Raw genomic sequence first — 12,757 nt, 5'->3', positions numbered from 1 at the left:
TGGTTCAATGTAAAAAAAGTGTTCCATGTTCTTAATCTCTGAATCTGTCAGGGCTTCCATCCAGCTACTTATGCAATTGCCTGCTGCTAACAATCTGCCATAGCAATGGGGAGAGGGAACTGCAGGATGGGATAAGAGGGAGGGTTGCCATGAGGAATTGAAACTCAATTCCCGTGAGAATCACCGGCCATTCCAAAGTCAAGCAAAGGAATGCAGCCAACTGCAAAGACAGGGACCCAAATTTGTTAGCACCTAATTGGACGCTTATTGATAACCAGAGGCGTAGAAGGGAATAAGGGAAAGTTAACCATATTCTTTGGGCATGTAAACCACATATCCAGATTCACTTCTTCTCTAACCATTTGGCTTTGATAAAGTATATCTTTGGCTAACCATGGGCCTGAGACTCTTTCTTTTCTAACTGACCAAGTTGGGACAGCTGACAGAATTCATGCCACAGCCACAACAAAATCATGTCCATAGTGGCTCTAAGCAAAAAAATAATAATTCTGTGAAATGCAACATGGATCTGTCACATAACAGCCAACCTGATCCTGTGTTCCATTGAAAACCAAAGGATAAGATTATACCTAGTTAATGGCTAGCATTTCCAACTGAATTAAGTTGATTAGAGTGTAATTATATTTTCCGCATATTGTGATATTTGTCTGTGAGGCTGGAAAGAGCATGCAGAGCATAAAAATCACATCTGAATTCCAAGCTACTTTTAAAATGTATGGATGCTTTTAAAACATTCATTAAATGGATGAGAGCAGCACAGGAATAATAGGTGCTGGAAAAACAATGTGAATACAAAATTACTCTTCCCAATGAAACACAGCAGATATGACCTGATGCAGATTTTTGAGGTGCAGAGTAAACTAAATTTTTATGAAGATCCCTAAAAGATCAAATGGTGACCTGTATTTATAACAGAATATTCATAAGTGTATTCTGGCACTTTGTAGAATTTCCTCATAAAAGTTATTCTAGAGTTATAAATGAATAAAATATACAAAATTAAACAATTTCTTCTAGCACTGTCTCCTATTTTTTAACTTCAGACTATGTCAGCTATCCAATAAGTCAACAGCAGGCTGTAGATGATACAAGTTTTCTTCAGAATCACTTTTCTGCAGAATCACTTTTCTTCACATTCTGGTAACATCTGAATCCAAAAGATCATTTAGATGTCTGAGTTGCAAGGGGATAAGACTAACCTGAGCACAACCAAGCCCACCCCACCCAAACAGAACACCCCCCCATCCAATCAGAGCACAGCCAAACCCACCATCCAATCAGAGCACAGCCAAACCCCCAACCAATCAGAACACACTTCCACCCAATCAGAACATGGCCAAGCTCCCAACCAATCAGTTCAAACTCCTACTAGCAGTTGAAAGGAAGAAACCTACATACAAAGACCTACATACAAACACCCGCGAAAACCTCAGAAAACAAATATATATATAGGTCTTTGGTTATTCGGGTTTTCTCCCGCGTAAAATTGGAAGTGTCTTGGCGACATTTCGACGAAGTCTCATTCGTCATCTTCAGGCTTCAGCTTCGTACTTCTGGGAGCAATGTGTGATTGCAGCTGTATCTTCCTTTCCTTTCTTCCAGAACTATCACCAAAACTGAACACTTTAACAACAGAATAATCAGAGAAGCCATCGAGATAGAAAAACGCCCACACAGCATGAACAAACGAGATGATACCTCCTGCCTACCAGCCATTTGAAAACCCGCCCTTATTGACAAACGAGTCCCTAACACGAGGAATGACACCAGACCCACACTCACGAGCTCCACACAGGATGTCACCACCACACATCCACCCAGAAAGCAGACCCAAACCCACACTGATCATGAAGCACGACCAAGGACCAGAAGCAAGACCGCAGCTGCAACATTAGCCATTTCAAACCCCTCCAATCCATACATGCAGCAGACTGACACCCACTATGAAGATGTAGCACGACCATGAACACGAAACCAAACAACAGCAATGCAGCTCACCAGCTCAAATCCCCCTGCAACTCAGACTAATCTGAGCACAACCAAGCCCCCACCCAAACAGGACACACCCTCAGCCAATCAGAGCACAAAAAAAACCCCATCCAATCAGAGCAGAGCCAAGCTCCCACCCAATCAGTTCAAACCCCCACTAGCAGTTAAAAAGGAAGAAACAGCTGCAATCACACATTGCTCCCAGAAGCATGAAGCTGAAGCCTGAAGATGATAAATGAGACTTTGTCGAAACGTCGCCAAGATACTTCCAATTTTACGTGGGAGAAAACCTGAATAACCAAAGACCTACATACAAACACCCACGAAAACCTCAGAAAATATGTATGTATGTATGTATATATATTTGTTTTCTGAGGTTTTCGTGGGTGTTTGTATGTAGGTCTTCGGTTATTCGGGTTTTCTCCCACGTAAAATTGGAAGTGTCTTGGCGATGTTTCGACGAAATCCCATTCATCATCATCAGGCTAGGTGCTTACAGCTTTGTATTTCTAGGAGAAATGTATGATCGCAGCTGTTTCTTCCTTTTAACTGCTAGTGGGGGTTTGAACTGATTGATTGGGAGCTTGGCTGTGTTCTGATTGGGTGGAGGTGTGTTCTGATTGGTTGGGGGTTTGGCTGTACTCTGATTGGATGGTGGGGTTGGCTGTGCTCTGATTGGATGGGGTTGTGTTCTGTTGGGGGGGGGGCTTGGTTGTCCTCAGGTTGGTCTGAGATGCAGGGGGATTTGAATTGGTGAGCTGCATTGCTGTTGTTTGGCTTCGCGTTCGTGGTCATGCTACATCTTCATGATGGGTGTCAGTCTGCTGCATGTATGGATTGGAAGAGTTTGAAATGGCTAATGATGCAGTTGCGGTCTGGCTTCTGTTCTGTGGTCGTGCTTCATTATTGGTGTGGGTTTGAGTTTGCTTTCTGTATGGATGTGTGGTGGTGACATGCTGTGTGGCACTCGTGAGTGTGGGTCTTGCGTCATTCTTCTTGTTAGAGACTTGTTTGTCGATAAGGGCAGGTTTCCAAATGGCTGGTAGGTGGGAGGTATCATCTCGCTTGTTCATGCTGTGTGTGCGTTTTTCTATCTCGATGGCTTCTCTGATTATTCTGTTGTTAAAGTGTTCAGTTTTGGCGATAGTTCTGGTCTTTTTAAAGTCAGTTTTATGTCCTGTGGCTTTACGGTGTTGGACCAGGGAAGAAGTTGGTTCCTCTTTTTTGACTGAGTTCTTATGTTCTTCAATGCGTGCACTTATTCTTCTGTTGGTTTGTCCGATGTATGTGGTGTTGCAGGCGGTGCATGGGATTTCATATACTCCTTGATTTTCTAACTCAGTTTTGTCTTTGGGGTTTCTTAGGATGGTGGATATTTTTCGGTTTGTGCAGAATGCTGTCTTGATGTTGTGTTTGTGGAGGATCTTGCTGATTCTGTCTGTGGTACCTTTTATATATGGGAGGAGGGCTTTGCCGTTTTCTTGTTCTCTGTCTTGGATTTTAGTGGGGATTTCTTTATGGATTAGTTTGGTAATCTTATTTCTTTGGAATCCATTGGATGTTAGTACGTTAGTGAGAGTGTGTAGTTCGGTTTTTAGGTGTTGTTCGTCAGCTAAACATTTTGTTCTGGAGATGAATGTCTTGGCTACAGAGTTGATCTGTGCTGGGTGGTGATGTGAGAGTGCGTGCAGATAGCGGTTTGTGTGTGTTTTCTTCTGGTGGATAGTGTGTCCTAGGGAGCCATTGGATTTCCTGTAGACTAAGACATCCAGAAAGGGAAATTGGTTGTTAGCTTCTGTTTCCATGGTGAATTGTATTTTGGGGTGTAGGCTGTTAAGGTGTATGAGGAAGTTGTCCAGTTTTTCTTTCCTGTGTGGCCAGATTATGAACCAAAGACCTACATACAAACACCTGTGAAAACCTCAGAAAACATATATATACATATATACATACATACATACATACATATATATATATATATATATATATATATATACACACACATACACACACACACACACACACACACACACACACATGCATACACGCATACAAATAATAGTAAGTAACAAGTTTAAGCATTAAAATTAAGACAGAAATCTTTATTGCATAGAATAACAAGTAATTTAATACATTCTGTAATTGTCTATTTTTTTTTACTATTTACATATAAGTATATCGAATGCAGTGTGACCATCCTGGTGATTCATCCACCATAAAAACCAAAGTGAAAGACATATAGCATATATACTTCTTACACAGTGCTAGTTTTATACAATTATTTTTGACCAGCATATTCAATCAGCGTACATTATATAATGTCTCATTCCGGGTCTACTTAGCCTAATTGTTTCATGTTCTGACTCCCACCTTGTGTTTCCAGCCATTGATAAAATCTATTCCATGTGTCATAATATTCTGTCTCTCCTTTGTTTTTTTAATTCTAGTGTTAATCTATCCATTTCTGCGCATATCAATATCTTCTTTATTATCTCATTTTCTGAAGGGGTGTTTTCACTTTTCCATTGCTGAGCATATACCATTCTCGCTGCCATCAGGATGTGTAGTATTAGGTACATTGACCCTTTACTATAGCCATTTGTTATAAAGCCTAATAGAAATAGTTCTGGTTTAAATTCTATAAATTGTCCAACCATTCTTTCTAGCCACATCTGAATTTGTAACCAAAATTTCCTTGCTTTTTTACAGGTCCACCACATGTGACAGTATGTACCTGGTGATTGTTTACATTTCCAAAATTTCAGGGATATGTTGCAGTTGTTTATTAATTCTACATTTCACTTTGGATACAAAATGAAAGCTAGCATCTTTATTCCTATCAACATTTACATTTTATAAATCATAGTTAATACTGATATACACTTTTTTGTTTTTAAAGATTTAAGTTATTTAAATATTAGAGCTTTAATATTGTCTAGTCAATATTTTATAAATACACTTGTACTCAAATAATATAGTCCTGGCTTATAATAATAAAAAAAGAAAAGAGGGACATTATGTAATGATAACTCAAGGTGTATGTATAATTCTACAGAAATACATGCATTATATAATTTATATATACAATACACCACACACACACACACACACACACACACTCTTACCCACACCTGATAGGAATGTTGAAATCAATCACATTCTTCCTATATAACCTGACTACATAATAGCATACCTTCTATAAGAACAGATGTTAAGGAAATGACATTTGCATTGGTTTCAAGATTTTCTTTGATTCTCTTTCTTCATTCCAGGTGCAAAGCTTTCCTTCCTGCTCAGTAGGAATCTACTAGCATTCTATAAATTGTAAATCAACAAATTTCTTGCAATGTATTGAAGCAAATCATGTCCATTGAATTAATATTGCACTCATATTTTTTTTAAAAAATAGACTGTAATTAATAATTGTTTCTGTTGATAATCTTGGTTATCCCACCAGGTAGCAGTTTTTCTGTTATTCCCTGTCCTCCTCCAAAGAAATGGATAGATTAGAGCCCTTCCAAAGCAAATCCATAAAGTATAGTATCACGGTGCCCTGCTTCTAAAGGTAGAATCTGAGCAGTGACCCATTTGGCATCTCCTGACAAGATCAATGCCACAACTATTTGTCTGGCAGCATAAGTAAACGTTGCTTCCATAGAATTAAATCATATGATTGAAGGAAATTGATCAAGCTTCGTTGTGTGTTTCATACAACCCTAGTAATTATGAAACCGTTATCTAGTTTTGGGGCCTGGTGATGATGCCACAATAAAAATGATGGAAAAGTGTGTGTGAGAGAGAAAGAGAGAGAGAGAGAGAGCACAGGTATTTAGCAGCCTTTCTTAATGGAAAAAGAGGTGCTATTTATACACAGCATGTCTTGATTCATGGTTATCACTCTTCAAAAGCAAGCAAGGAGAAGAACTGCATATACTATTTATAAAGGTACTGAAGAATGATGCTCTTTTCAGAACATCTGAAATAATTAAAGGAATAGTTTCATTCCCATGATGTTTAGCAATTCCAGGTGCCCTCCATGATATACCATGAATTGACATACATGAGTTGACATGAGTTTCCAAGGCAACGTTATAGGTTGCCAAAACAAAGCAGAGGCAGCCAATACACATTCCATGAAGCCTGAAGTAAATTTACAGAGGCTGTATTAAATATAGAGGCAAACAAGAATAATTCCAGCAGAACTATTATTGTTTGCTCTTTTTTCCATTCCAAAATTAAGGATTGCCCAGATTTCAGCTCATTTTCCACGTTTCCTATGAGACATTGAAGTTGAAGAGAAAAATACTTCAATAAATCGTATGAAACCAAAAGCATTCCTTTGATATAATGGCATGGGAGTTGGGATTTGAAATTGTTTACTCTGGAAAGTCTTCAATATCATTCCTCTCTTAGCCCTCATTTTTTTAAAAAAAAAAGTCACCAGCATTGTAGCCACTGAAAGGTACGGATGTCGAATTACAGCCCCTGAGCTCTCAAATCAGGGTGAAATCTAAAAAATTTTCCTACCGGTTCTGTGGGCGTGGCTTAATTGGTGGGCATGGCTTGGTGGTCAGATGACTGGGTGGGCGTGGCCAATAACAATAAATAATAAAAATAATAAACAAAGTATAAAAAACAATAAGAGGTATCAAAAACCAACTTTCACACTTTACACACACACAACACAACACAACTGACTCACACACAACGTAAAAGCAGCTGCACCTCACATTTCACACAGCCACAAAAAGCTCAAAAACCAACTTTCACACTTTACACACACTCAACTCACACACACACACACACACAAAATGCCACATACAGCTTTCTGAGATTTTGTGTGTTTGTGTAGTTAGAGTGAAACACTACAGAAACACACCAAATCTCAGAAAGCTGCACAAATATTTTATTTTATTATTTTATTTTGTTTTATTTTATTTTATTTTATTGTGGACTTCAAATCCCAGAGTTCCTCAGCCAGCAAAGCAGGAAGTCAAAGCAAGCTTTTTTTTTTCTTCAGTAGCTGAAGAAAGCATGGCGTTGCCAGCCCGAAAGAGCAGTAATTATAGGTAAGTGAGGAGGGGGAATTGGCTGGGCATGGGTGGGGGCTCTTGTAAGTAGGGGCTGTTAAAAAGTGAATTTAAAAGCCTGTGAGGATCAGGAAACTCCTCTGGGATCGCCAGAGGAGGCTTTTAAAACCTCGTTTTTTTTCTTGTTTTTTTTCCCTTCGGCTGAAGAGGGTTTTTTAAAAAAACTTTTAAAGGGTTTTGATGATCTGTGCTCAGCCCTGCGATCATCACAGGGTTTTGTTTTTTTTTACTTTTAAAGGCATGTTTCGGCTGAAGAAAAACTTTTAAAAGTAAAAAAAAAAAAACCTCTGCTGAGCAGAGGCAGGGGAGGCAGGGCCAGGGATTTTTGCTACCGGTCCTCTGAATCAGCAGCTGCCATCACTACCTAATCGGGTAAGCCGATGCGAACCGGGAACATTTCACCATTCTCAAATACTCTATACTGCCTAATTACCATTTGCAGTGTTTTTATAAAATAAATGAACTCAAAACAGCCTGACTCAAAAATGCAAGATAAATCATACATTTTATTTCAATCATACCTATGGATTGTTGATTTGCTTTCCATGTTTGCACATATTTATTATACATTTTAAACCATTTTTTCTGGCCAATCTTGAATATCCCCTTGGTGACTGTACTCTCATACTTCTGAGCATTATTATTATTTTATTATTATTTATTTGATTTTTATACCGCCCTTCTCCCGAAGGACTCAGGGCAGTGTACAGGCAAAAGTAAAAAACAAGCAATACAATATACAATTTAAAATGCAAATTAAAAAACTTATTTTATAATTGGCCTAAAAAGTTTAAAATATATAATAAACTAAAACCCCATTTGAAATTATTAATAGAAAATTTAAAATTGATAAAATTTAAGCCAGCCCCACGCGAATGAAAAGATGTGTCTTCAGTTTGCGACGGAAGGTCCGAAGGTCAGGTATTTGGCGTAAACCCGGGGGAAGCTCGTTCCAGAGTGTGGGAGCCCCCACAGAGAAGGACCTTCCCCTGGGGGCTGCCAGCCGACATTGCTTGGCGGACGGCACCCTGAGAAGTCCCTCTCTGTGAGAGCGTACGGGTCGGTGGGAGGCATGCGGTAACAGCAGGCGGTCCCGTAAGTACCCAGGCCCTAAGCCATGGAGCGCTTGTATTATAGAATACATTGCTATTTATGCTGTCTAACTACATGCAATGCCTTTCTCAGAGAATAGTTAGCACTTACAATGTGAAGACTTTTAATAAGAGAAAATGATTAAAGTCAATGTATTATACTTTGCGATAAATGGTTTGTTTTCCAAAGGAAAGGATAAATTTAATTGACTAGAACATGGTAAGATTAGGTTGGCCATTGTAAACAATATATGCAGCAGAATCAAGAATGAATAAATAATATGCCATTGTAATTGATTATCCCTTCCAACCCTAGCTAATTATTAGATGTAAGATCTCTAAAGGAAATGTTTGAATGCATAGATAAACCATCTCTAATGCCGGTACATAATTCCCCACTAGTGTACAATTACAAGAAAGATAATAATATATTCTATAGGTTTGTAATAAGCAACAGTAAGATGCAGGGCAGACTGTATCCTGAATTTTAGAGTAACCACTTAAATGTATTTTAATTCTCACTAAATTATCCAGTATTGCAGTATATTGGTGAAGTGCATAATAAAGTGCTCTACTATTTATTTATTTATTTTATTTAATATTAAATTTATATGTTGCCCAAAGTGACTATAGGAAACTGACTAAAAGATTTGATTAAGTTACATGCTGTAATTTGTCTAGTTTAGGAGGATTGCACACCAGGTCTGTCTGGGGTAATACAACTCCATCCAGAACTAAAGATGGAAGACCTGTGCCATTGGAGGATTCTCCTGACCATAACTGCCACATGGACATGAACCAGTAGGTGTGAGTTCTACAGTCCAAAGTTGTACACTAGTCTCAAATGGATAGATGCAATCTTCATATCAGACCAATGATGAGAACATCCCTGACACAGGGGGCTCAAACTACCACTGCTATTTGGTCTTGTCAGGATTGATCCTGTCTACCCCTACCTATCCATAGCTGAATAGGCCACAGACAGTGGGTCACCACATTGATGAATCACCTGTGTACTGTTGAGTTAAGATGTACAATTGTATATCAAGGTACGGAACCCCAAGCTGATGGATTATTTCACCCAGTGGTTTCATAAATATGTTAAGTGGACATAACTTAACTGTTTTACACTAATGAAAATACTGATGAAATATTCACGAATGAACAAAAATATAAAATGTACATCTGGGGAAAGTTGCATATCAAAATAAACACTTTTTTGCATTAGATTTTGTAGAAAATATCATGCAGTAAGATAATAATTTATATATTCTATGTTCACATGAACTATACCAGTTCCTGTTGTCTTTTTAAAATTTACAGTAAAATACATTGTGATCTGTGATTATGGGGTGGGGGTGAAGACACTGACTTTTATAGATTAAGCCAATAAGATTTTGAAAAAAAGATATGTCCTTTCAAGATAATGCTCTATCAAAAGCGATATGTTTAATATTTAAAAATGGAAACAAACTTGTTTTTCTTTGGCTGTTTTTGCAAAACAAATTGGCATTATAAATGACCTGGGAGTTGTTGGCACATAATGAAAGTTGCATCCAGGAACAGCTGGTGTGAGACCCAAAAGATTTCCCACTTAGTTTTGAATTGGCATCTTCACTGTTGATGAGGAAAGCTGCCTGCTTCAATTCTCTAAACAGAGATTCAGCTTGACTTAGGAGGAAGGTTGCTGCGTTCATTGCACATCACACTCTGGTTGATGTCTGCCAGGTTGTTGATATTTGTTGTTGATTAGCTCAGTTGATCTGAGAAAGGTAACATTAGAAATGTGAATTAAATTTTTGATATTGTTGCTCTTTCAATGATAATATTAACCATAACCAAGGGAAAATAAAAAGTGTTAGAACTAGAACTCTCATTCATTTATTATAATCTAACTGCAGGCAATAAAACCAGAGAACAAAGAAGCAAGAGAAAATAAAATTAGCTATTTTGAAAGATTTGATCATTTATGTTTAATATTGGAAATATATTTTCAATTAGGAACAGAAGACATGGTGAAGATAACGTTCCAAATATGCAAAAGAACAAGAAAAAAAGCCCTTTCTCTTTCATTTTCCTCCATAGGTGGATGGCAGTCACCTAAAGGAAAAACACTGCAATGTTTCTTCTTGAGTGTTCTCAATCACACTTGGATTGTCCAAGAACATCATAATTTCTTCAGTAGAACATCTGGCAAAAGAGGCAGTTCCAGCATGCTCATCCCATTTTCTCTTAGCACAGATTACCTGCTCTATTTTTAACAGTATCTGCCTATAGACTCTCATAGAATAGCCATTTAAAAACCAATACGTAAACTATTTAGTACAATATCGGTCCACCTAAGTCAAATGTGTGGCAAGAAAGGGAGCAGGAGAAATCATCAGACTGCAAGGAGAAGCACTTTCTACCTGCTGATCCAGATATCTGTTTATGTGCCAACCAAGAAAACCAAAAAGGTTGGGAAATGAGAGGCAGAAGGAGTTGAATTTTGTCCCATGTAAGCCAATTCCTAATTAAAATGTGCCATCTGCTGGCTGGGTTTGCTACAGCCAGCCATAGCTCATTCTTAATATGAGTGAATGCAATGGGGGCTCTAAGAACAATCTGTAAGAGCCTATCGATTTGACATGGATGAGATTAGAATACAGCCAAGCTAAGCCAAAGCTCAATTGACTTTTGAGTCATGTAATATTGGATTATAAAACTGAACAAGTTGAAGTATGTATAGAATTTTCCCATCAAGAAAAATGTTCGGAATAATAAAACCCAAGGATTGTACATAGCCAGTAATGCACTTTTATCATTGTTTCAAATATTTTAAAAAACAATATACATCAAAGAAAGAACTTTTGATTATAGCTATTTGCATATTGATACTGATATCTAAAGATATACAATGGTGTAACACAGAAAGAGAAAATTTAATGAACTGCTAAGTATTGCTTGATATGTGACATTTAACTTAAATATAAATAATGCTCACAATTCACAGACTCATACTATTGTGTATCATACACATCTTGGTTTGCAGCAGATGCCCATGTCACTCTGATCTTCCATACGGATGGCAATAGTTTATTTTTCAGTGCTTTTGGTTGTAGTAGGAAATTTATCTATAGTGTGAGTTGAAAAATGCCTTACTGCTGTTCCATTACCATCGTCATTCCAAAATAAGGCAATGCAGGATGAATGACTCTTGATTCAAGGTTATGGACCTTACTCTCCCATGCAGGTCCAATGCAGGTTTTTCAATGTGTCTATGGAAAGAGTAGAATCTAGTCTCCCCATTCCTACTCCAGTAGCTTAACCACCACATCATAATGGTGGTTTGCATATTTGTGTTTGCATATTTGTAAATAAAACAACAATTAAAATAAAACAATGATTAAAATAAGATAAAAAATAAAATACTAAAAATATGTTCAGTAATTGCTTTTCTAAACTCTAGCACTTTTAACATTATGCAAAATCCTTAAAGTTTCTTTTTTTTTTTTAGAACAGATTCTTTTAAAAAAATATGTTTTGTAAAATTGTTATGTATCCAACCTGGCATTGAACTCTTCATTTTCCTTTCTTGAATATGTGATTGATTATATTCCATTGACTCGATTTCTTTAATATTAGTATTCAAAGTATAGGTCAGCACAATTGTTCTGACAGCAATGGAAGCCACATTACTCAACCTTATTAGAGATGGCACCAGGCCCTTTATGACACCTACTATATATCACTGACAAGCCACAGCAAACTAAATTAGGTTGCTTTCCTATTCTTTTTGTTTTACCATGTCATGACAAGTCATTCTTTCTGCCTCAGTAAAAGGTCAGATAAAGATGACTAACCCTTGAGAAGGAAGGAGTTCATATACAGATTTTCAACAAATTAATGTTGAACTGAGCTACCGATAAAAGCACAAAATCACATCATGACAGCCAGTTACATATTGCTAAAGTTATTATTGCACTAGCCCAGCCACAAATAAAAAAAACAGTAAAAGAAATATCAACTCATGAAAGATCTACCTTAATTAACTTCAGTAGCAGAAGAAATACCTTGCCCAAGCAACCCATTAGTGCAATCCCATTTTTTCTATAACACTCTAAATAGAGCAGATGGCATTGAACTTCGAAATAATTTCTTGAAACCCATAGAAAAACATTTGTTACTTGCCTTAGCAAGGCCATCTGCACTTCGCTGTAAATAACCTGAATTTTTGTACAGGCACTCAAACCTTTTCTCCAAGCCTCCAATTCACCACTCTGGTCATGCTTTTGCATTCATTCTTCCTACTCACTGCCGTATAATCTTCATTACCCTCTAAAACTTTTTTGGTTTATCTCAGGACATCAGAAGGCACAGACCAGATGGTTTTTTGAGTACCCAAGGCATCAGTTGAAAAGAGGGGTAGAATAGATACACGGAGGTATGAATTTCATTGCAATAGTATTTGATCTAATTCTGATTATGATTTCTAAATGCCCATACTGATTGCTGACTGCCTTTGTTTTTTGCCTGTTGCTTTGCTGATTTTTGCACAATATCTGCAGCAAATAGAAATGGCCATTT

This window comes from Ahaetulla prasina, chromosome 8, assembly GCF_028640845.1.
Source record: "Ahaetulla prasina isolate Xishuangbanna chromosome 8, ASM2864084v1, whole genome shotgun sequence".
NCBI classification, from domain to species: Eukaryota; Metazoa; Chordata; class Lepidosauria; order Squamata; family Colubridae; genus Ahaetulla; species Ahaetulla prasina.
The sequence above is the reverse complement of the archived record's forward strand: the minus strand, read 5'-3'. Positions refer to the sequence as shown.